Source organism: Puma concolor, chromosome F2, assembly GCF_028749965.1.
Source record: "Puma concolor isolate L17-30 chromosome F2, mPumCon1.1.hap2, whole genome shotgun sequence".
NCBI lineage: Eukaryota > Metazoa > Chordata > Mammalia > Carnivora > Felidae > Puma > Puma concolor.
In genome coordinates, this window is record NC_141684.1 from 78634723 (window position 1) to 78661516 (window position 26794).

The 26794-nt window shown below is 42.1% G+C and overlaps 1 protein-coding gene across 4 annotated transcripts in view; it reads left to right on the top strand.

The window, feature by feature from the left end:
- The first annotated feature begins 22764 nt into the window (after positions 1-22764).
- Positions 22765-26794, top strand: part of RB1CC1 (RB1 inducible coiled-coil 1) — a 93334-nt gene continuing 89304 nt past the window's right edge. For all 4 annotated transcript variants that reach the window (XM_025922902.2, XM_086695097.1, XM_086695098.1 and 1 more), the window contains exon 1: positions 22765-22904. The gene's annotated coding sequence lies outside the window, so the exon portion shown is untranslated. The remainder of the gene's footprint in view (positions 22905-26794) is intronic.

The following is a 26794-nucleotide window of genomic DNA, read 5'->3' on the forward strand; positions in this document are numbered from 1 at the left end:
GATTAATGTGCATGAAGTGAAGTGAGAGTGCTAAGGTGGCTGGCAGACAATAGCTTAGTGACACTAATTTCTGTGAAAGTTCACTAAGCACATGAATTCGTGCTTTGGGGCTAGGTAATAAAGGAGGAGCAAAAAGCGTTGAGGGAATGCGTGTTAGCAGGGAAATGAAAAGTGATTTATCGGGGTGCCTGGGTGGCGCAGTCGGTTAGGCGTCCGACTTCAGCCAGGTCACGGTCTCGCGGTCCGGGAGTTCGAGCCCCGCGTCGGGCTCTGGGCTGATGGCTCAGAGCCTGGAGCCTGTTTCCGATTCTGTGTCTCCCTCTCTCTCTGCCCCTCCCCCGTTCATGCTCTGTCTCTCTCTGTCCCAAAAATAAATAAAAAACGTTGAAAAAAAATTTAAAAAAAAAGTGATTTATCAACTTATGGAAGGCGACGGTCCTTTCTTTGGAAGAAGACTGGCGTAAGCAAAGACAGTTGGAGAAGCTGGAAGACATGGCCAGAAACAAAACAAAACAAAAAACCCTGAGGAAGTCCTCTAAAACTCTGGGTTCAAGACCTTGACGTAAAGAAACGTTTCATTGGTTTCATCCATTGGCTTGGGTGTGTGTGTGTGTGGGGGGGGGGTTGTTGGGGAATAGAGGGTAAGCACAGCTGGATGGAGAGGGAGTTATATTGTATTTAATGGACATGGAAGTGTGTGTGAACATATGACCTGAAGGAAAGCGTTAGAGTCACGCTTTGTGGAGACTTAGCTCCTTTCAAGGGAAGATTTTAGGCTTGTCCTCTCTGGTCATGAATCCTAGAACTGTCTCTTTTTTGGACTTACCTCTCTAAAATAGCCCTAGGTTTAGTTCAGTTTTCTCCAACCCCGTCCCAAAGCAAAATGGCCCTCTGTGAACTTGAGGAAAGTTCTGTGACCTTCTGTATGATATTAGAATACTGAAAGCAGGGGCGCCTGGGGGGCTCAGTGGGTTAAGCAACCAACTTCAGTTCAGGTTATCATCTCATAGTTCATGAGTTTGAGCCCCACATCGAGCTCTCTGCTGTCAGTGCAAACAGAGCCTGCTTTGGATCCTCTGTCTCCTTCCGTCTCTGCCCCTCCCCTACTTGCGCACACACTTTCTCTCAAAAATAAAAATATACATTTAAAAAAAAAATACTGAAAGCAATAGACTTCAAGTTTAATTGTGTTATCACAACCAGTTGGATAGGATTTTAGAAATCCTCTAACTTAGTCTCTCCCTACCAAATGGAAATTTAGGCAAAAAGGTTATGCTACATGCAGCAAAGGTAAGATTTGGAAATGAAAGATGTAAAATTCGTCTTTCTTGATTTTAAATCTGACTTTGTCTACTGAACTATGTTATCATACCTAATTTTGATGGAAGCAAAGGGATTCCCGGCTTTCTTGGTAGAGTAACACTAAGTTATTACTGATCTTACTGTGGCTGTGCTTCTAAAAAGTCCAAAGGGAGAGGTTTTTCTCTGTTGAATTAAAATTGGACAATTTAAAGGTGATTAAAGGTAATATGGGCTGTTATGAAACCAGGGATGAACTGTGATCTCATCAATTAGCAAGTATTCAGATAAAAATTTTGTGATTAACATGTCTGAACATGTTTGAAGGTTTCTAGCCCACAGCGACCCCTGGTGTTATTTTGAAAAATATGCAGTATGGTATACTCTCTCCTCTTTAAGACCATGTATTGCAATAATTCTTTGCATGAGTGGGCAAACAGTTCGTTCCCAGTAGTCGATGGGGTAAAGAGCAAATTTCTCCCTTGGAAATTAGATTCTGTGCACTAAAAATACAAAAAAGCAACCTTATATTAGGTAATATCTGTACACATTATTTTAAAAATCTACAAGAAAACCTCTTGGGAATGAAATTCATTTTATCAAATCTCAACTAGCAAAGCAATTAATTGGAAAAACAAACGTGATCATAGGAATTCAAACTTAACTATCCCTAATGTAATAGAAGTCATTATCCAAAAAGATAAAAGATAAAAGATATCGTTCAAGTGTCTTAAAATCCATTATCACGCAGAATTAGGTGTTCTCCCAAGAATGGCAAATTTAAGAAGTCGGTTGTCTAAATAATGAGAGAGAAATCTAGGTAACTCGTACCGTGCACCATAACATTTACTTCTGACTTTGCTATTGTAATGAGAACAAAGTTTTCACATCGCGTCTTCTTGGAACATGGTGGGATGAAAAAGGAGAGAAGGACAAAGAGAGAAAAAAGATAAGATGAAAGGAGGGAGGGAGAAAGAGAGAAGAAAGGAGGCAGGAAGGAAGAGGAGAGAAAACAATATATGTTTAGTGGACAGTTGCCTCCTGTGAGTTTGGGCTTAATGACCACTGAGTTCACTGGGCCTCTTGCAACGCCAAACTTGCATTAGGTTGAACAGATGAAACGTGTTGAAAGAAAACAAAATTATTCAATGACACTTGTTAGAGGACGGTAAATCAGACTTTACTCAGGGGGACTGTTGTGATAGGTATAGGGACTACTGTGGTGGGTTTTGCAATAGGAGAGAGAGATCGGCCTCAACTCTGGATAGCAAAGGGGCAGGGTGGGGTCAGCAAGTAAAAAGTTACTAAGAAGAAACCTCAGGGATAGTGGGAGAGTCTAGCTAACCTGACTTGGCGGTATGCTTGCTGAAGGCAGGCCAGTGCAATCAGAGATCACTTGGGGCTGCTAGAGAATAAGGACCCCCAGTCGGACAGGGAGGATGGTCAGATATTGAGGACGGGGACAGTGGCTAAACCGATTCAGCAGGATTCTTGCTAAAACAGGACAGCACAGAGACAAACGTGGAAGCCCGAAAGTCGAGGTGTACTAAGGAAAAGGATTCAGAGGAGTCTGATTTAAGTTTGGTCAAGGAGAGACACCCTTGGTCAAAGGGTCATCAGATATTGGCAATTTCATCAATCTATCGAAAGTTAACTGAGTAAAACTCTGCAGAATGTATAATGTAACATGTATAATGTCATCTAGCTCCATCAGCTAGCCCTGTAGGGAGACCATATACGTGGGAATTGTAACATTGTGTATTGCCAGAAAGTAGTATTCCACCCTGGAGGTAGTTCACGGAGCCCATGGAGAGATACGGCAGTTGTAAGGTGATGTGCGAGGCTTACGGCATAGCTATAAGGTCAAACATGCAAACAGGTCTATGGGTTTTTAAATTCGGATTGTAAGAACACTCCAGACCCCAAGAGGTTTCCCCTGGTTACTCAGATGATTAACTGAAACTCCGTATTAGAACACAGGGTTCTTACAAAAGTATTAGAGACGGTATAAAATGCGAACATTTTTACTAACGTCTATCATTACCTTTTTCTTAAGAGCCTGAAATTGAAGGATGGGAGAGAGGAAAGAGGTGGTAAAGAAAAAAAATAGAAACAAAAGCTGGGGGCAATAAACACTAACTTTCTGGCAACCAATTTTCCTAAAAGCCAGGGTTATGAAAAAATACTACACCAAAAGCAAGCAAACGGAGAGAACTGTCACTGGGTTAGACAGACCAAAGGGGCAAGTGAAGGGAGACAAAGTGTGGCCAAACCAACACGCCCAAAGGAGAAAGAGCAAAAAAAAGCACTCCCGTGTTCTAAATAGTATTTCCAGAAGGTGGGTGATTCCTCAGAGATAGAAATCACAGCAATGTTTCTTCACTCCCTAGACCTTGGGCTATATGGAGCAACCTTAGGATTGTGCGTAGTTTATTCGTGACTTAATGTGGAATAAAGGGAAGGAAAGGGAAAAAAACACATTTCCACATAATAATCGTATGATTGTAAACTGTAGGGACAGATGGATATAGAAATATTCCATATGATGCAATACTACAAAGCATGTCCAGTATTTTCGCTGTAAGCATCTTTGCCCCAAGCACTTTTTCCACAGCCATTTTCGCCGCACAACTAGTTGACCGTGAGGCAATTTTGCTGTAGGACGTAAAATCACACAGAAAAGGACATTCGTTAAAAAGGACGTGGTGCAACGTGACAGATGAGTGACATTTAAAGAGACTGTCAAAAAATTGAAAACAGCATCTGAATACATCTAAAGTGTGTGTAGCTTCATGGAGTACTGTGCAAATCCCTGATTCATTTTGTGGATTGTATCTAAGCACTTGTCTCCAAAGCCTTTTGTTCGTGGTAGTGCCAACCTAAAACTGTCCGCGAGTGATAGTTAAGCAAGAGCGTTTATTTAGGATCAAAGAGTTGCGATTTGGGCACACAGATTTCGGTGGCAGTCCAAATAGTGTCCCACTAGGGAACAGAAGTCATGGGTTTTTAAAGCAAAAGGGAACACATATGTATGTTATTTACAAAAGAGTTTCTGATTGGTGTCGACAGCAGAAACGTAATCTTGACTGAATATAACTGCTGGCTAAGGCTGTTACGAAGCAAAATGTCTTACTGTAGCAGGTTGCAGGTGTCCAGGCTGAATCCTTGGAATATTTGTGGTTTGGCCCAGTCCAAAATTTCATGGTGGCCCTGCCGGGGACGTACATCAGCCCCTGTCCTTAATGTCCTGCCAGCTCCATTTTAAAACTCTTGTCATGCATGAGCCCATTTCATTTCATTTCTCACAGTATTAAACATTTTTTTTTTTTTTTTTTTTGCTTATCGATTCATCCCCTCATTCAGCATCACACTTTGTTCTTTTTTCACTAAAATCTCTTCCTTTATTAAGAGAGGTAGCCGTTTCCAAATACTAGGATGTGGGTTTGTAGCTGAGCTCAGTCTTGCATTGTGAAAGCCTCCTACACTGTCATTTGTTCTTGGCATTTTGTCCCAGTCCATTGATAGATGTTCCCAAGTTCAATGGGAAATGGGGGTTCAAAACTCTGCACCACTGTGAAGACATATATAAAAACGGGAGCACTGCGTCAATGGAGAAATGAAACCAAACTGTCAACCAGTTGTCTTTTATCTTTTATAGAAAATTTGCCTTTTAGCCAATTATGCAGCAAAAATGTTCTTGGCAAAAACGAAAAAAAAATGTTTGTGGGAAAGATGTCTGTGGCAAAGAGGCTTACAGAGAAAGTACATGGAACATAAAGTACGTAAAGGTATTGAAAGAAATTCAATAAAATCTGCCTAGTGATGTATGTGTGTATGCATGCATATACATACTTCGAAAAACATCTGTAAGGAGATGGATATATATGTGACCTCTACCATCCCCCAGGTGATGTCTGACCACCCTGACCTGCCTTCAGCAAGAATTCTGCTAGATCACTGTCAGTGTGTGCGTTTGTGTGTGTTTATAGATCTATAAAATGGGAAAGGAGACAAGTTCCCAGATAACTTCAGAAAGGCAGAGTAAAAAGCACCCTAGAAGGTTTGTAGTTCCATGAAGTTTCGGAGGACCAAGAAATGACATTCAGTTGGGCAGACCCAGAAAAAAGAATTTTGAAAACCTGGTAGCCTATTGACAGGTGGCCAGAGAAAGTTCCAGGAAAAGTGGTGGCCTGAGCAAAGGCACAAACTAAAACAGGAAAGATTATATCTAGGGTGAATAACAGACAGAATTAATTGAGCACTTACCACAGGGTAGGTATCATCTCCAACTCTTTATAAGTGTTATTTACACTATCCTGACAAAGAAGTGCTATGGTTTTCATTTTACACAATCTTTTTTTTTTTTAACTTTTTTTTAACGTTTATTCATTTTTGAGAGACAGAGAGAGACAGAGCATGAGCGGGGAAGGGGCAGAGAGAGAGGGAGACACAGAATCTGAAGCAGGCTCCAGGCTGAGCTGTCAGCACAGAGCCACTCACGGACCACAAGATCAAGACCTGAGCCAAAGTTGGATGCTCAACCGACTGAGCCAACCAGGTGTCCCCCTTTTTTTTTTTTTTTTTTTTTTTTAAGAGAGAGAGTGCATGAGTCTGGGAGGCCAGGGAGAGGGGCACAGGGAGAGAGAGAGAGAGAGAGAGAGAGAGAGAGAGAGAGAATCTTAAGCAGACGCCATGCTCAGCACAGAGCCTATCACGGGGCTGCGTCCCACGACCCTGGGATCATGATATGGTTTTCATTTTAGATTTGAAGAAACAGAGTCACAGAGACATAAGGTACTTGCTTAAGATCATCCAGCCAGTAGGAAGCATTTGTAGGCTCCAAAGCCAGCTTGAGTCCTTAGTCCGCCCACAATTCTCCCTCATGTAGGTCAGGATCTTCATTGGAAGGACCTAAAAGGCCACCTAAGGACACTTTAAAATAGAGTAGGCAGTAAGGCATTACTTGGGCCAGATGAGAAATCATGAGATTAAAAAGGAAAGGCCAGTTTCCTCATCTGCTGTCCAGTGCTGCGAGGTAAAGTTCATATAAAGTTCGGCACTGTAGGAAATTACAACTCTTCATGCCTCTCCCCACCACAGACAAGGCGAGCTAAACTCCAGGTGAGGGGAGGTGAGGGGAGGGGGGGTGGTGAGGTGACGTACCCTGCTCTCCTATCCACTGGGTAGCCTGTTGAATAATATTCTTATGCCTCTTAATCAGGATTAAATCTCTAAAAGGGAGGAACCGTTTCTTCCTTATTTTTATGATCCCTGGTAATGCCAACAAATAAACATTCAATATGAATATATGTGAACACATATTCATATGTCCTGGAGACCTGATCACAACTTTCCCTTTAAAAACAGGAACTATCTCAAGCAAACACAGAAGTATAGATACCAAGGTAATGAATACCCAAGCTATCCATTACCCACCTTTAACACATCTTAACTTATGACTGTACGTCTTTCAGATTTTTTTTTATGTTTATTTATTTTGAGAGAGAGAAAGCATGCACAGCGTGTGTGCAAGCAGGGGAGGGGCAGAGAGAGGGGGAGAGAGAGAATTCCAAGCAGGCTCCATACTGTCAGCGCAGAGCCCCACTCGGGGCTGGATCTCATGACTGTGAGATCATGACCTGAGACAGTATCAAGACTCTCACCCTTAACTGACTGAGCCACCTGGGAATCTTGCATTTCAGAATTTTTAAAAAATAAATAATACATATATAACTAAAGCTCCCCGGGTCACCCTATCTTATTTCAATTCTCTCCTTGCCCTCCTGATTGTGGTATATTTCATTCCAGTGTGTGTGTCTGGATTTTGATTACCTGCATATTATTTTTTGTTTTACCTTTTGCCCCCACTCAACATTACCTTTAAAAACTTTCTTTTTTATCTGTTATTTTTTTGAAAAAAATTTAAATGTTTATTTTTGAGAGAGAGCATGAGGAGGGGAGGGGCAGCAAGAGAGAGAGGGAGACCCAGAATCCGAAGCAGGCTCCAGGCTCTGAGCCATCAGCACAGAGCCCGATGCAGGGCTGGAACTCACGAACCTCGAGATCATGACCTGAGCCGAAGTCAGACGCTCAACCGACAGAGCCAGCCAGGTGTCCCTATCTTTAAAAACTTTCAATCTTCCTTTCCTTTTAGGAATAGATATCGTTCAAAAGGAGTATACAGTGAAAAGTTTCTTTCCCACAAAGTGCTGGAACATCCAGTTCCATTTCCTAGAAGCAACCAGCATTTCCTGTTTCCTCTGTATTCTCTCAGAGATGTTCTATGCATATTAAGCAAATATATATATATATATATGTGTCCCCCCCTTTTTTTTTTTAATTTTTTTTTCAACATTTATTTATTTTTGGGACAGAGAGAGACAGAGCATGAACGGGGGAGGGGCAGAGAGAGAGGGAGACACAGAATCGGAAACAGGCTCCAGGCTCTGAGCCATCAGCCCAGAGCCCTACGCGGGGCTCGAACTCCCGGAACGCAAGATCGTGACCTGGCTGAAGTCGGACGCTTAACCGACTGCGCCACCCAGGCGCCCCTGTGCCCCCCTTTTTTTACTTAAGTGCTAGCACACCGTTAAGCTCCTGTTTTTTTTTCATGCAGCATTGCATGTTACAAATAATTACATAAAATGTATAAAGAGATTCCTCACTCTTTTGTCCCAGAGGCACTGGATGTATAAACCATCATTTACTTACCCTGTCCTCTATTAATGAACAATCCATTTTTTACTACAGCAACTAATATTGTAGTGACTATTCTTGTTCACATGTCAGTTCCCACACACGAAGTAGGTCTATGGAATAGAGCTGACACTTTCATGGTGATACTAATCATAATGGGTTGTCATTATTCTTCCTTAAAGAAGAAATAAGTGTCCATTTTCTCACACCCTTTCCAATACTGCATATTATCAAATGTCTTTATTTTTTACTTAAATATTACGTTTTTGAGGTATCACAGTGGAACACATGGCCATGGTTCATGCCATTGTATCTACTGAGTAGTATGCAGTTGTATACATTGAATATACTGCAAGTTACATGTCCACACACCCACTGATGGACAATTACATTTTTCCCATGCAATTCCCATTTTTCATCCTTGTTAGAGTGCCTGGTTCACGATATTGCTTGAGTGAATGAATGAACTAATAAATCCATGAATAATAAGAAACTGATTGCAAAGCATACTAAACAAGTTGGTATGAACTGAGGGACTATAGCTTATATTCCCCACTATGAATCACAATGTTGAAGGGAAGACGTAGACAAAGTTGAATACCCAGGAAAATCCAGACCTGGTCCTCTTGTCATTTTAAGACCTTGGAGGTAAATGAGAGGGGTTGGGGAAGAATAGCCTTCTATTGCTTTTAAACTCTGGACTTTTTCAGTTTTCATAATTGGCATTAATAGCCTCAATCCCTGGTTAGTCAAGGAAACAACACATAGCGAGGATAATTTTTCTAGTTTTAAATGTAAACAGTACCTCATTAGTCATCTTTTGAATTGCAGAGATACACCCAGCTGGTTAAGGGCCACCACACCCTGTCTATATTTACTGAGTCAAGAATAAATCTGGCTAGGTTGCTTTGTTAAAAGGACAAACCAATTATTTAAAGCTCAAGTCCATACATTCTGATTCCCCAGCTGATTTTCATATCACAACAAGGGCAGCTTCTGTGTGAGAACTTTATAACACTGATTAACCACAGGTGGCAAGTTTCGGCATAGGACATTATTTAATATTTGGATATGTTGCATTTTGTGGCTGGGGCAAAGGAGTACTTACTGTGCTTAATTTTACTGAGGCCACGCTAGGAAATTTGTGAGCCCAAGGCAAAAATGCCACACATACTTCCTCCTCATATTTAGCTTTCTGCCCTAGGGACAGAATTCACTTAAAAGAGGCCAGTCTAGGGGCGCCTGCGGGGCTTAGTCGTTGAGCGTCTGACTTGGGCTCAGGTCATGATCTCACGATTTGTGAGTTCGAGCCCCATGTCGGGCCCTGTGCTGACAGCTCAGACCCTGGAACCTGCTTCGGACTCTGTGTCTCCCTCTCACTCTGCCCTCCCCTGCTCGTGCTCTGTCTCTCAAAAATAAATAAACATTTTTGGGGCGCCTGGGTGGCTCAGTCGGTTAAGCGGCCGACTTCGGCTCAGGTCATGATCTCACGGTCCGTGGGTTTGAGCCCCGCGTCGGGCTCTGGGCTGACAGCTCAGAGCCTGGAGCCTGTTTCAGATTCTGTGTCTCCCTCTCTCTGACCCTCCCCTGTTCATGCTCTGTCTCTCTCTGTCTCAAAAATAAATAAATGTAAAAAAAAAAAAATTTAAAAAAAAATGTTAAAAAAAAATAAACATTTTTAAAAAGTTACTAATTATATTATACAAGTGGTACGCCATTATATCGTTTGGTTTTGGGAGAGCAATAACCAGACCAAGACTGAGACTGTAGAAAAATCTGCCAATACACGTTTAAATAGAATTTGAGAAAAAGTTAAGCCTGAGCTTCAATTTCCTGCTATGTAAATGGCAGTTTTGTTGTGTTAGACTAAATAAGGTATATAGAAAGCACCTAGCCATGACACCTCACACATACTCTCTCAATTTCCTTCGCTACTTTCTCTTTCTCCTAAATCAACGGTGTATTTAGCACATTTAACACCTGGTATACATCATTCTTAGCACCTTCTTCCTCTGAATGAGAAAATTACTTGTATTAATTGCAAAATGAAAGATAATATGGGCCAGGTAAAAATGTAGACATTGAAAAATACGCCATTAAAATTTTTTAAATGAGGGGCTGGTTGGTTCAGTCGGTTGAGCGTCCGACTCTTGATTTTGGCTCAGGTCATAATCTCATGATTCGTGAGAACGAGCTCCACACTGGGCTCTGTGCTGAGAGTGTGGAGCTGGCTTGGGATTCTCTCTGCCTCTCTCTGCCCCTCCCCAACTTGTGCATGCTCTTTCTCTCTCTCTCTCAAATAAACTTAAAAAAATTTTAAATGAAATGTTAAAATAATTAGGATACAGAAAAGGAAAAAATGTAATAAATACTTTTCCTTATAAATTTTTTAAAAAGGAAAAAGATATAGAAATGCTTCAAAAAAAGGTTTTCAAGGTTTTAAGAATGATCTGCACACAGAATGACAGAATTTAAGTTACTCAACTTGTGTTTAGGCATCTTTACAGTCATGGTGCTATCATTGTATATTTTGAGTCTACTGTTTATAGATAGGGTTTATATAGTACCATAGGAGTTGGAGACATGAATTAACTTCCCCACAGAATATCATGTTTATTAAAAGATAAGTAATAGGGGTACCTCGGTGGCTCAGTTAGTTAAGCAACCAACTCTTGATTTCGGCTCAGGTCACGATCTCGCGGTTCATGAGTTCGAGCCCCGTGTTGGGCTCTGTGCTGACCGCTCAGAACCTGAGCCTGCTTCATATTCTGTGTATCCTTCTCTCTCTGCCCCTCCCCAGCTCTCACTCTGACTTTCTCTGCCTCAAAATAAATAAACATCAAAAAAAAAAAAAAAAAGATAAGTAATAAAATGTACTTACTTTTGAGGCTTACATATGTGGGTTATTAAACGTTAATAGAAACCACAGCATTTATTTAGAATTTACATTAGTGGTTCTCTGTCTTGGTGATTTTGTCTCTTGGGACATTTGGCAATGACCGGAGGCACTCTGGGTTATTACAACTGTGGGTAGGAGACTACTAACTGAAATCAGGTGGGTAGACACCAGGGATGCAGCTAAACATGGTAAGATGAACAGGACAGCCGTTCGGCCCCAAATGACAACAGACCGGGAAACCCTGACTTGGAGTAACAGTAGTTTTTAGAGAGCATTTTTTCACTGGCACCGTTTAAGATTAATGGTACCTGGTGATGATAAAAGCAGACTGAATTGTTTGACGATTGTAGACAATGCACCACCTTATCACTGCCTGCACCCAGGGCTATCGATTACATTTCCATTAGATTTTCCTTCTAAAGGACTGCCACCTCAAGTGAGGGTTAAATCAGACTTCCAATTTTAAAGTAATTTTAGGGCACCTGGGTGGCTCAGTGGGTTAAGCATCTGACTTCTGCTCAGGTCATGATCTCAAGGTTCGGGAGTTCAAGCCATGCTTCGGGTGAACCCCATTTCTCTCTACCCTCGCTCACTTGTGCCCTCTATAAATACATACGTACATACATACATAAAGTACTTTTAAATCACTTCAATGATGGTTAAATGAACCAAGCTTAGCAACAGGTGATTTATGGGGCTATTCTCTCTCTGCTATTTATCTCATTATATTTTTTTAAATATCATTTTAAAATGCTAAGAAACAGTTACACTGAAATAGAATTCACATACCAAAGACTGACCATTTTAAAGTGTGCAATGTGGGGGCTTTTAGTATATTCATGTGATTGTATAACCACCACTATGTGATTTCAGAATATTTTCAACATTCCCAAAAGAAGCCTCATGCCCACCGGCAGCCATACCCTCTTCATCCCTTTCCAGGGCCCCTGACAACCACTCACGTACTTTCTGTCTAGGAACTGCCTATTCTGAACATTTTGTACAAGCAGAATCAGAGTACGTGGCTTTTTCTGACTAGATCCTTTGCTTAGTGTATTTCCAGGGCTCACCCATGTTGTACCACGATTCAGTGCTTCTTTCCTTTTGTTGCCAGATAATACTCCACTGCATGCACGGGCCATTTGGTGTATCCATTCATCAGTGGATATTTGGGATGCTTACATTCTTTTTTGGCCGTCAAGACTGCTGCTGTGAACATTTGTGACATTTTACTGGGAAAACAGGTTTTCAGCCGTCTTGGGTATACACCGAGGAGCAGAAATACTGGGTCGTATGGTGATTCTATTTACTCTAAGGAATTGAAACTCTTGCATCATATATATTCTATCGTATGAACACGCCTTTTGGTTATCCATCTCTCAGTTGATAGACATTAGAGTGGTTTCCAACTGTTGTTATGAGTAATGTTTGAACATTTATGTGCAAGTTTCTGTGGAGACACATTTTTATTCCCCTAAGAGTGGAATTGGTGGGCTATGTGGTGTTCTGTTAACTCTTTTGAGGGACCATTAATCTGTGTTCAAAAGTGACTGCACTATTTTAGAATCCCACCAGTAATATATTAGTTCCAATTTCTCCACATCCTTGTTATTATGTCTTTGATTTCAGCCATCCTGAGGATGTGAAGTGGTATCTCATTGCAATTTTAATTTGCATTTCCATAATGACCAAGATTGAGCATCTTGCCATGTGCTTATTGGCTATTTGTGTATCTTTAGAGATGCCTGTTCAGATCTTAAGCCCATTTGAAAAAAATGGGTCTTCTTCTTATTGAGTTGTGAGAGTTCATTATATATTCCGGATACTTGTTCTTTATGTGAGAGGTAATTCACAAACACTTTCTCGCATTCTGTATCGTCTTTTCAATTTTTGGATGGTGTCCTTTGAAGCACAAGTTTTTAAAACTTTGAGAAGTCCAATTTATCTAACATGCATGTGCATGTATAGACTGTGTTTTTGGTGTCATATCTAAGAAACTATTACCAAATCCAAGTTCACAAACATTTACTCCTATTGCTTTCTACTAAGAGTTTTATAGTTTTAGCTATTACATAGGTTTTCCGTCCAGTTTAATTTTTGTACATGGTATGAAATGGGGGCCCCACTTTATTTTTTTTACATGTGGGTATCCAGTTGCCCCGATGCCATTTGTTGAGAAAGCTATTCTTCCTCCATTGAAATGTCTTGGTACTCTCTTTGGAAACCAATTAACTTTAAATTTATAGCAGTTGATTTCTCGTGTTGAATCTGTGTTATCAGTTGGAAAAGTATCACCATCTCCGTAAGTCTTGTGATTCACAAACATGGGATGTTTAATTTCTTTCAACATTTCAAAAAATGTTTTACAATTTTCGGTGTACACATCTTGAACTTCTTTGGCTAAATTCATTCCTACTATATTTTTAAATGGATGCTATTTAAATGAAATTTTCTCAGGGCACCTGGGTGGCTCAGTCAGTTAAGCATTCGACTTTGGCTCGGGTCACGATCTCACAGCTTGTGAGTTCGAGCCCCGCGTCAGGCTCTGTGCTCACAGCTCAGAGCCTGGAGCCTGTTTCAGATTCTGTGTCTCCCTCTCTCTCTCTGCCCCTCCCCCGCTCAGTGCTTGGTCTCTGTCTCTGTCTCTCTCAAAAATAAGCATTAACAAATTAAAAAAAAAATAAATGAAAATTTCTCAGTTTCATGTTTTCAAATGTTTATTGCCAGTACACAGAAATATAATAAAAATGTTTTCATGTAAAGAGTTAATCTACTGAGTTTCATGAAATAGGAAAACAACGTATGTCTTTAATCACTTAATACAGATTTTTTGCTTCTTTTGAATCTGTACTATCCACTGTGTTGAAGACATCCATACCGTAACTTCTTTTCAAAGGCTGGATGCTCAGCTTATTGTTTGGCGGTGTTGGATATTTTCAACCTTCTTGAAACAGGAACGTCAAGTAGTTCCCTGGAGCCTTAAATACGGACAGGAAAAGACAGGCATTTAACATAACCCACTCTCTTTCATCAGTTTCCAGTACCTCGGGGGTACAAAGGCACGAAAGGGAGAAGGAAAGGAGACAAAAACCCTACAATATGAACGTAAATAACAAGCAAGGTATAAAATTAAGAAATATTTTGAAGTCATTCTTTTATTGTTAAATATAACTAGATGTTTGTGCGAAAATGCACGAAAACACTTCATTAGTTTTAAGAACTGATGGGGTTGTAGTTTTCAAAAGGTGTGAGCAGCCACTGTTAGCATTATTCTGCGACTGTACAAAATGTCCAAAGTGCAGTAAATTTTATATGCAGTTTTCATTCTAACCTGTAGAGTAGTGTGGGGAAGCTAAAACAGGTATTGTGAACACGGGGGAAATCGAAATCATAAGTATTAAGTGATCTTCTAAATCCAAATAAGATCTCAGGCTTTCCAATTTCTAAATGCAAACAAGCTTATGCTTCAGTTGTATAGAAACAATGTGCGCAATTCAAAAAAAAATTAAGGAACATTTAAGAATGACAAGTTCAAATCAATCCCTTGATAAGGGTACAAAGATTCAGAAAGTGTTGTGAATAGATTAGGATGTTTCTGATGAATTCATTGTCAGAGAGGGTGGTACCAATGGATTTAAAGCAGGAGGGAGATTTAGTAGGATCAAAGGGATCTTTACAGATTTACTCTTCTGTTTCCCAAGGCTAAGTTTGCGTTAGAATTCCCTCTAGAGCTTAGTGAAAAAAGTAAGTCCTGGGCCTTGTCACTGTATAATGTATTTGACACTTAGAGTAGATAATTTATTTTTAACACTCTACTCTTCTATGCAATAAAATTAGTTTCAGTAACAATAATAATGGCCAGAAGAGACAGTGACAGTTTTTATTGAAATTTCATATGAATTCTATACCTGAAACTAATATTACACTGTATGTTAACTAGTTGGGATTTAAATATAAACTTGGGTAGAAAAAGAGATTTCATATGATCAAGGCAGTCAAACATTAAAAGTTAAAAAAATAGAGGACGCCTGGTTGGCTCAGTCGGTTGAGAGTCCGACTCTTGATTTCAGCACAAATCATGATCCCGGGATGGAGACCCGTGTTGGGCTCTGCACTGATAGTGCGGAGCCCGCTTGGGATTCTCTCTCTCTCCCACAATAAATAAAAAGGGAAATGTAAGTAAAATAAATTTATTTTTTCCATAGAATTCATCTTTTCACCAGTGAAAGCACTGGCAACAGGTGTTTCCTGAAAATCCATCATGGAGTCAAGTCATGGTGCTAAGTCTCCTATGCTGGCTTTGTAATTCTTAGAGCAGGCTTTGGATTGCTTTTTGGTATGCTGTCCACCACGTCTGATTCATTATGTCTCCCATCCCCTCTCCACAAACTTTTGACACCTTGTGTTCAAAAGAATGTTCCATCATTGTTTTTAGGATTTTTTTTTCTAAGCTAGTGTTTTTGATATCTTGCATAAACAGGTAATGAAGGGCAGTTGGGTAACAATGTGGTTTTGGAGCGGTGGTATGGGTCCAGAGCTGACAGCCAAGAATGAATTCTTGATACGTCTTTGGTGCAAAAATGTGATTTTATTAAAGCACAGGGACAGGACCTATGGGCAAAAAGAGCTACACTGGGGTTGTCACAGGTGACTGGTTATAGACCTTCAGGTTGGGAAAGGGTTAGGGATAGCATAAGTCTCTAAGGAACTTTGGAAGAAAGGTTTCCAGGACCTTGAGGGGGGTATTGTTTAGGAAAAGGTCACTTATTACTGTCCAGTAAAACCTCAGTCATGGGACCCTTCAGATGTCTATTATCAGTGGGCCATAAGCTTGGAGTATGATTGCCAACATAGAGCTCGTGGGGGTAGAGATAAAAGAAGTTTCCAAAGGAATTTTTATATGTTCAAGTAGACTTACAGGATCCTGGGGGATGGGAAAATGTTAAGCTAAGATTGCCTTTTGCCCTTAGCAAAGTGTCATGACTGAGGCAGCTGAGTCCCCAGAGAAAGGTCACTCTGCCTGTTTCGAGGGCTTGTCAATGGGCTGTAGGCAGTAAGGAAACTTTTCATTTGCCTTGGTTTCCGGTATCAAGAAGCTTGCAGGACCCTATTCATTGTTAAATGCATCCAGATTTCAGAGATGTGAACATACCAAAAGGAGTGCACCTTGAAAAACAGTACAGTAGTTCTGTATTTTAACTTATTTTCCTTTGTCATTAAATATTTCCCTAAAATATAAAGCCTACAATGCATTTCATTGTATGGATGTACCATGCTTTAGTCTGTGGTTCTGGGAAGAAAGTGATTTGGTCACTCTGGGAACATTACAAACATCCAGAGACATTTTTGGTTGGCATAACTGAGGGGGCCACTGGCATCTAGTGGGTAGAAGTTAAGAATGTTGTTAAATATCCTAAAATGTAGAAGACAGCCCTCTTATAACAAAAAATTACCTGGCCCAAAATGTGACTAGTGCTGAGATTCTGTGGCCTACTGCTAGACTTAAAATTTTAATTTTTCCCCCCTCTAGGAATGCAGGAAATTAAGGGACAGCATAATGTGGTGCTTAAGGCTACAGCCTGTCAAATTGGCTGGGCTCCTATACTGGCCGTAACAGTTTCGAGCTGAAGGACATTACCTAGAAGGAATTAGTAACTTAACCCCTCATTTCCTCATCTGTAAAAATGGAGAAAATGAATAGAAACTGGATAAGGCTATTAAGACAAATAGGTCTGCAACTAAAGCCCACATTTGTCATCTAAGATACACTCACTAGTGTTGCACCAGCTTCAGTTAGGTTATTTATTTTTTTTGTAATAAACATAATCACAAACTTTACTATCCAGGGGTATAGTCTACATAGGAAGCGCTGATGGAAAAATCAGGGGCAAAATATCTCAAGGTTTGAGGCCTGTTGCCAACTCTAAGATCTTCCAAGCCATTGAAGGGTGGTAAAATCAATTTAGTGGGTCAAGATTAGCATTGGAACAAAAATAGAATAGAAAATATTGGAGTGAGTCGCAAGTATTATTTTCATAAAACATGGTTTCAGTGACAGAGGCCTGCATGTATGCACCAAGTCACAATGTTAAAATGTATTTCTTTAAGTTTATTTTGAGAAAGAAAGAGAGAGAGAGAGAGGGAGGAAGAGAGAGGGAGAATCCCAAGCAGGTCCTGCACTGTCAGCACAGAGCCTACCACAGGGTTGAACTCAAGAACCCGTGAGATCATGACCTGAGCAGAAATCAAGAGTTGGATGCCCAACCAACTGAGCCATCCAGGCACCCGTATAATGTTTTAATTTTTTAAATTTGATTTTATTTCTTATTTTTTAAAATTTACATCCAAATTAGCAGATAGTGCCACAATGATTTCAGGAGTAGATTCCTTAATGCCCCTTACCCATTTAGCCCATCCCCCCTGCCACAACCCCTCTAGTAACCCTCAGTTTATTCTCCACATTTATGAGTCTCTTCTGTTTTGTCCCCCTCCGTTTCTGTATTATTTTTTCCCCTTCCCTTGTGTTCATCTGTTCTGTCTCTTAAAGTCCTCGTATGAATGAAGTCATATTTTTGTCTTTCTCTAATTTCACTTAGCATGATACCCTCTGGTTCCACCCACGTAGTTGGAAATGGCAAGATTTCATTCTTTTTGATTGCCGAGTAATACTCCATTGTGTATATATACCACATCTTCTTTATCCGTTCATCCATTGATGGACATTTGGGCTCTTTCCATACTTTGGCTATTGTTGATAGTGCAGCTATAAATGTGGGGGGTGCATGTGTCCCTTCGAAACAGCACACCTGTATCCCGTGGATAAATGCCTAGCAGTGCAATTGCTGGGTCGTAGGGTAGTTCTGTTTTTAGTTTTTTGAGGAACCTTCATACTGTTTTCCAGAGTGGCTGCACCAGCTTGCATTCCCATCTTTAAACATTTTTTTAATGTTTATTTATTTTTGAGAGAGACACAGAGTGTGAGCAGAGGTGGGGTAAAGAGAGAGGGAGACACAGAATCTGAAGCAGGCTCCAGGCTCTGAGCTGTCAGCCCAGAGCCCGACATGGGGCTCGAACTCACGAACTGCGAGATCATGACCTAGCCAAAGTCGGAGGTTGAATGGACGGGGCCACCGAGCCGCCCCTAAAAACGTAATTTTTAATGTGAGTCACAATAAAGAAGTTTGAAAGGCACCACCTGAAGTCCAACTACCACTTGATGTTTGTCTCTCTCTGTCTCTGTATCTGTAGGACTGATGAGCTTCTGCTTTAGGACATTTCAGCTGTGTATTTGGACACTTGGTTGAAAAACTCTTCAAAATAATGAAAGACAAGAACTTAATGTGAAAAATGACTACAAATAGTTTGTGCCAATCTATTGGTTTAAATCTGTTGGGGGGCGCCTGGGTGGTTCAGTCGGTTAAGCGGCCCACTTCGGCTCAGGTCATGATCTCGCGGTCCGTGAGTTCGAGCCCCGCATCGGGCTCTGTGCTGACGGCTCAGAGCCTGGAGCCTGTATCGGATTCTGTGTCTCCCTCTCTCTGACCCTCCCCCGTTCATGCTCTGTCTCTCTCTGTCTCAAAAAAATAAATAAATAAACGTTAAAAAAAAAAAATTTAAATCTGTTGGGCAATGAAGCAGGCTGGAAGTGTTGTATGTGTTGCAGTGTTAGACACAGTGTTGTTCACTGGCCCATTACACTCATCACTAGCTTTGAAGACACACACTCATAAGTTAACTAGCATCATTATCATTAATAATACGTGAGTACCAACAAACCAGCTGAGTAGGGCAGCTTCAACATCTGTAAACACTACTAAGAATATTAACTTGACAATCATAGTGCCAGAGCCTCTAAGTAGTGCATGACCGCGTTTTATACATCATTAGCTATGATCTTAAAAACGAAAGCCAAAACTTTTTTAAATTTTTTTTTTCAACGTTTATTTATTTTTGGGACAGAGAGAGACAGAGCATGAACGGGGGAGGGGCAGAGAGAGAGAGAGACACAGAATCGGAAACAGGCTCCAGGCTCTGAGCCATCAGCCCAGAGCCTGACGCGGGGCTCGAACTCACGGACCGCGAGATCGTGACCTGGCTGAAGTCGGACGCTTAACCGACTGCGCCACCCAGGCGCCCCTCCAAAACTTTTTTAAAAGGAGCTAAACTTTAAAAATGGTTAGCTCTAACCCATTCTTTGAAAAAAGCCAAATTATGTTAATTGCAGTTGCTGGCTATTTGAACATAACCTAAGAGAAAATGAGGGCAATTATGCTAGGTTGAGAATTCGTAATTCCTGCAGAATAAAATCCCCAATCAGGCAGAGTTAACAAAATTCAGCAGTAAACTGCAATCTCCCCAATATCCTGATGTATTCTGGGTAAGGAAATAGTGTCATTTAAACTTGTGACCACAGTGATGTTTGAATGGTCCCCTGCACAGGCTTTTGAGATATTTGAGGGCAGCAATTTTCCACAGTAACTTCTTAGTCAACCTTCAATACAAGTATTTTATTAATTGCTAATTACGTGCCAATCTTTCTAGAAAGTTCTAGCAACTTAAAAATTAATAATTCATAGTTCCTAAACCTCAGGGTTTCATAGACTTAGAGGGGAGACAAGAATTTATAGTTGTGTGGTATGGAGCAGAGGCAGTAGACCGAGTGGATCACTATATTGCCCAGAAGTTAGAAGCGGGCTGGTGTCCAAGCTGTCTGAAAAAATGAGTGAGAAATGAACAAGGAGGGAGGAACATTTCCTGGATGAGGAAACTCACATGTGTAAAGGGGAAAAGGGCCAGGAGGTAAGCTGGAGAGATGGGTTGCTACAAAATGAAGAGGCTCTGTTGCGGTTAAAGAGTTTAAATTGTATCCAATTTACAAAACAAAACCGGTGAGGCCGGCTAGGAAAGACAACTGACCAACTTGGTCCTGGGGAGTAAATAACAAGAGACTAGTTGAGGGGTGAGTCTAAGTATAAACTGAAGGCCCGAAAAAAAAGCGTAGGGCACCATCAACAAATGTTTGTGTGTATACCACATATTGGGGAAATAGTTCCCTCTATTAAAAAAGGACTTACATTTCAGCATGTTAGACAGATAGTGAAAGAATAATCCAGAAGAACTGCAGACATGTTAGGGAAGGATTCCCTGAGAAAGTGACCCTGAAATGGAGACCTGAAGGAAAAACAGGATTTTAAAGATTTGAACTGATTTGAAGTACTTAACGGTGTTTCTCTATAGACTCTGTGTAACCCCTACATACTCCTAAAGACAACCACTCTCTTTTGCCCTCACTATAAATCTATTAAAAGCCCCAGATGTTTATTAAATTAACAGATAATCATGTAATGAGGACAAGATTAAGCCTCTCACCTCTTTTCCCACTGGGAATATTTGCATCATTTACATCGTTTTATAATTACTTGATAATCTGGAAGAGGACCAAATGAAAGGACAGAGATTTAAGAGCGAAGAGGGAGACACTGCAAAAGGGAAGCAAATTAGAGTGAATAATTAAAAAGAAGCGAGCGCTTGAGAAAGCTCAAAGAAAAGTATCAGCACTGTCCATTTAATGCAATAATTTGGAGGCCCCTATTAATCTGTTTGCATTTCGGCGAGAAAAGAGCAGCAGGTGGAAATGAGGCTACAGAGTGTGGACTTATCAGTCAAGCAGCTTGGTAGAGAAGTGATGCTGCATGAGGGAGTTTTGTTGTTTTAATTTACTAAGGAATGGAAAATACAGAGGGTTTTCAATGCCCTCCTCCGGAGGAAAGAAGATGTAACCCGTTGAAACTTACTACTATGGACATAAGCATCGGTAATTTGTAAGAGTATTTACTCCAGATGCCTGCGTATACATAACGAGGCTAATGTTAGCACACTTATTATCACTAAGAAACACCACTAACGCATATAAACTTTTAACCTTTATATTCTGGAGCGGATGTAAAACCTTTAAGGTATAAACCAATCACTTCTGGTCCTTTCTTCCAAACTAGGACTAGGAGAAGGTGAGGACTGAATTGTTTGCTTTCCAAAGAAAGAAGTCAGACAAATAACATTTAAAAACACTTTATTATTTAAGAGATTATCACTGGCATAGTTCAGTGATGTTTTCACATTCCAGGCTGTAGTGTGCGGTATTTGGAGTGACGAGTGTCAGTGACAGCTAAGAGAAGTTCAAGCACCGGTATATTCTTTAGGGGCCTAATGTGTTTTGCTTAACCAATTTTTGGCCAAATCTTCCTCACCACCTAGTTTCTGTGTGCCCGTTACTATGCGGTGACTAATAAAATCAGCGTCTTTCTTGGGTCCTGCCAGTTCGTACCTCCTCCCGAGGCATAAGAACAATTTAACCTCTTAATTTTCACTTCTCAGCTCTATCTTGCTGGGTGTATAAAAATAAATCCAGCTTAAAAAAAAAAAAAATAAAAACGAAACAAAATAATTTGCCAGACAAGATTCTCTCGGGAATGTACAGCAATGTAAAATAAAACACAAAGTGGTAAAAAAAAAAAAAAAAAAAAAGTAAGAAAACAAGAAAAGCTCTTCTCAAATAAAACTTTCAGAGACCGGGTAAGTGTGATGGAAACTAAAAATCCCTCATGCTTGCCAGTCGTCCAGTCCAATGTTTTGTTTTGTTTCAAATCAGTTTCCACCGTGAAAAACGAAGGGTTGCAAACTTTGCTTCCTAACAGTATTTGCTCCGTTTCGGTGCTCCTGAAAACGGCGGTAATGCTCATTTTTACGTAAACCCAACTCAAGGGCGCTCCGATAGCGACAGCACCTCTCAGCTTTCACTTGTACCAGACATGCCTCGATAGAACAGGAATTTAAAGAGTGTTACATAATCATTCCACGAGTAACTTCTGCTCACCACATTTTAATACCCAAAGCCTTGTAGTTTCGAGCCCTTGCTTGTGGCCGATCTTCCGCACACACTCAGGATCCCCCGGAAACCGTGTCCCCTCGGGAACTCACGCTAACCCACCTGAGAACCAACTCCGTTTACAAAGCTGAAAACTGGGGGTCGTGCCGCTTACACCTTCACCCCAATCGACCAAGCCTTAACTCCTTCTGGTCTCTTGGACATTTTCTTTGGCTTACCTGGTCCGAGAAAAATCGTGCCGCCCCACACTCGAAGTTACCCGAGCCACTTATCAGCTGTTTCAAGTCCCGGCGGTGGGGGTGCGGTGGTGGCAATCTAGCCTGGCCGGGCCACAGCCAGGTACGTCATCCTCTTACAGATCTTGCCCGGTATGCGGACGGGCGACGAGGGCACACAACCTCCGTGGGCCCCGCTCCTCCGCGACAGGTGGAAAGAGATAAGCTGTTTGACCTGGGGCTAATCCAAAATTCGGCGGGGTCCGCCTCAGGCCAACTCGCGGTGGCGAGAAAGGTCAAAATCACCTTGGGGCAGTCCGCGGCCGGACCGCGGCTCGCACCGCCAAAGGGCGCCCCAGCTGTGTCCCCGGGTCAGAAGAGGACAGCAAAGTCGCAGGCCGGCCGACCGCGACTGAGGGCGGAGCCGCCCCCCTTTTCCCGGCGGCCTGCCGACTTCCGGACCTGCGCGCGCCTCTCTGCGCCGCCCCGGCCGCCCGGCGCGCCCCACCCCCCGCCCACCGTTTCCCGGCGTGCTCCGCGGAGGAAGGGACGGAGTCGACAATAACAAACCCAACCGCGGCTGTGTCCGCGGCCCTGCAGAGCCCTCGGCGCTGCCTTGGGGGGTCTCCGTATCGCCCCGGCCCCTCGGCTCTGACCGGCCGCGGCCCCCTGCCCCCCGGCCCCTGACCCAGAGCCGAGGGGCCTGACAGCGTCCCCTCTCCGCCCCGACCCCTCCCTCCCGCCCGGAGCTCGGGGCCGCGACCGGCACCTGGGACGCCGGCGGTTGTGACGGTTGGCGGTGCCCGATGGGCGGTTGGTAGCCGCCGCCGCGGACGAGGCGGCGGCGGAAGATGGTGCCAGGGGCTGCCGGCTCTGCTGCTGCCGCCGGTGGAGGAGGAGGTGCTGCCAGGTAAGTGCTGTCGCCGCCCGGGTCCCCTTCCCCCATCTGGCGCCGCGGCCGCGCGGCGAGCCCGGACACAGTGGGCCGGGGACGCCGGGGTCCCCGCCGGGTCGAGCGCCGCCCGCGCGCAGGTGTGTGCGCCCGCGGGCCCGGCGCATCCGGCCGCGGCAGGTGTTGCCCTGCGGCTGCCTCCCCGGCGCGACAGCCCCGGTGGAGACACGCGGTCTGAGTCGAAGCCCCGCTGGGCTGCGGGAGGTGTGGGGCCGACTCGCCCGGTGCGGGCCTGCGTGCGGCTTCCTCGGCCGGGGCCGCCCGGGTCCCTCCCTGTGAACGCGTCCCCGGCCGGCCGCGGGCCGAGTTTTCGGGAGTGGCGGAGGGCGAGGGACGCCGACCCCACCGGGAAGCATCCTCGCTTGTGGTCACGGCTGGACTTAGCCCTAAGGCTGTCTGTGACTTGAGAACCCGGGGAGAGGAATTGGGCCGAGGCCGAACGCAGCACACAGCGGGAGGAACGCAGAGATACCTTTGTCCCGACCCCGGAGTGCGAGATCGGTATAAAGTTACTCTTAGGAATGACTCAGCCTCCGCCCGCCCCACTGATAGATTTGGGATGGGGTGTGTTTGCGGATTTCACAACTTCCTTAGTCGAAGCTGGAGAACAACAGGAGAAATGGCAGCTTCTGGGGGGGAATGAATAGTTTCTTCCACCGCCTGGTGGATGTACTATGTTTATTGTTTATGGTTTCGTAATCTAGTCTTTTCCATCAGGAACTCTTTAAAGTGCGGTCATACCACGAAGTGCTGTGTGCCTGGATGTCAAGGAAGACTAATGTGCTCACTGTTGATAGAGTCTTGTTACTACAAGTCATTAAGCTAGATAACAATGTTTGCCTCGAGTTCACTGTACGTAGAGCGATGATTTGGGCCCTATGAAAATATGCCTATTATTTTATTGTATAGTTTCTAGGTTTTTGGGTGCTGATGCTGCTTGTTGATGTGTCCGATGGGTCAGAAGGTAAGCGACTTAGGAGGAGACGATTCTTAATTTACATCAACAAATCCGCTTAGTGAAGAGTCACAGAATTATATTTCGATATTTGATACGAATTGGGTCTTTACCATTCCGAGATGATACTACTATGGGAAGCAAAAGTACCTTGAGGATTTTATTTGGGGGGTTTTTTGCTTTGTAAACAGACAATTGTTAGGGGTGGGAAGATGTTTTTACTTTTTCTGTATTTAGTGTTTTGTAGCAGAGTGTGGCCTTAATGAACACATTTTCTCAGTGACATTCCTGTCTTTTTTTTTTTTTTTAATTTTAGTGTTTACATTGTGTTTAAAATCTAGAGTTTTACGAAAGAGATGCTTTATGTTGGTGTTTATGTTGATAAATGTCTGTTGATGGACATTAGATATGGACTCAGACTACTTTTGGCGCATAATTTTCTTTAGTCCATTTTGAATGTTTCATGATAGTCAAATTTAGGATTAATAATTGGCCTAGTTCTGATGGTGTTGGATGACAGGGAAGGCAGTGGAGCAGTACTCTTGTCTCAGAAAATTTTTCTGGCCCTTGCTAACATACAAATTCAGAATGCATGACACATTGACTTTTAGCAAGTCAGATTCATAAGGTCGTAAAGGGCAGAGGACACAAGACCTTTGTTTTTGAAAAGCCACACTTCTGAACCTAAGTTTTTATCATGTAAGATTAAGAGGAGCTTTTCTTTGGCTTCTGATTTTGAGACTGTCTTTAAATTTTCATGCCTTCAGCAAATGTTTGAGCACCTGCTATATGCTGTCCTTTGCAGATGTGTGTAACTTACGTTTTTTTAAAAGGGGTATCTAGTAAAATGTTCTTATTTGGATAATACTATTCTCTAACCCCAATTAAGCCTTTTCTTTTGTAGTACAGATAATAGTGACTCAAGAAACTGAAGTGAAAATCTAGCAGTGCCTTTCTACACACATTCATTCATGCAGTTATTTACTTACTACAGGTAGACCATTGGACCAGTAATTACAAGGAATATAGGAATGTGTAAGAAATTGTTCTTGCCTTATAATAGAAAATCGGAGTCATGTATAAAACTGATTGCAATATTGTAGCATTATTGGAAATTTGAAAGAAAAGTACTGAAGGAGATTTGGGTTTTTATGGGGTGTAGCGATATTTTTAGAATCATGATCTGACATGGATAAGTCACTTCCCTTTTCTTTAAAAAGATGTCCTATCCACCTCAACAAATTTTGGCTTGGGACTGATCATGTACCTACTGTGTGCCAGGCACACTGGTGTAAAAGTACTGGGGATTTGGCAGTGAACAAACCAAACCAAATTCTTGTACTCATTCAAGAAAAATATGGAGTAAGAGACGCATGCTGGGAAGGAAAACAAACAGGAGGAGAGGAGTGTCAGGATTGAGGGGTTGAAACTTTGGATAAAGTGGCCAAGGAGGTCCTCACTGATTGTTAACTTTGAAATAAAGACCCAGGAGAAGCAAGGAAGCTAGCTGTGTGACTATCTGATCTGAGGCAAGAGCATTCTTGGCAGAAGGAATAGTAAATGCAAAGGCTGTGAGTGAGATATTTGGCATACAAAGAAAAAGTGAAAAGGTTACTGAGGGTGGACTGATAGGAATGAGGGGAGGGTGACTCATGACTAGGAGAATGATGGTAGAGAGGGCTCTGTAGATACTCAGGTTTTTTTGGGTAACAGTAAGGAAGCTGTAAAGTGCCGTAATCTTGCATGTGCAAAGGCACGGAGGTTTGTTCCAGTAAACTCAGCAAGGCTAGAAGGCAACTTGTACCTAAATGCACGTATGTTTTCAGGAAATGTTAAACCCCTGCAACACAGTTTTAGGTACTGTAACATGAACAATGAATTAGAAGAACTTTATATGTAAGCTTTGTGTATAAGATTATAGGAAATGGTGAACTTTGAGAAATGTTAAAGAAGATAAATTGCAAATGCAGCCTGCTTTAAGATGCTGGAATAGATATAATGCTAGAGAAACAGATTGTAGGGTGCTGCATTAAAGACGTACTTAACTGTTGTTGATAAAAGTATGTGAATTTTAATTATCACGTTTCTGGTTTGCTTATTATTGTGGCCCTAATAAACCTAATTTGCCTGTAAGTGGACCTCTGTTGTCTGTCTCCTGAGAGGATGGCATTTCTTTCCATCCCTCAATAAAGATGAGGTCCTTTTAAATTACCTTTTCCAAGTAGAGTACTTGAGTACTTTCATGCACCCTTTCTTTCATTGGTCAGTTTCGTCTTCCACAGCTGTTTAGTGAGTACCCTGAGGATTATGGAGGACACCCCACCCTCCCAATCACCCCCCATGACTTTGCCCTCTTTTGAATTCTCGTATTTTATTAGCTTGTAATCGTGTTAAAGGATGAAAATAATTATGACTCATTTCCATTTTCTTTTTGTTGTTGTTACTGGTTCGGGACTAAACACATCATTTTTTCCTTCATACTCTACACGTAATAATTGATCAGTAACTATCCAGACTATCTGTTGAAATGTTACTCGAATCAGTACCGTACTGCTAATATATCTATTGTTTTTTTAGGTGCTATTTTGCAAATTCCAGATGTGCACATCCTTTTCTTGAGATTGCTGTGTTTTTACATAGGCTTCCTAGAACAAAGCTAATTCAGTATTTACTGTATATAATTTTGGTTGCATTTTCAAACTAAGTATTCTAAAACGAAGCATAGAATTATAACACTTTTGCTATAGACACAATTCTGCGCATATTAAGAGTTTAGAAAACCTGAATTCACATGTACAGGGAGGGTCCCCACTTGGTACTGCCAGCCCTCAGAAATTAGACCAGGCGCAGCCCTGGATGTCATAGCTCAGCTGGTGACACTAATGCAGAAGCA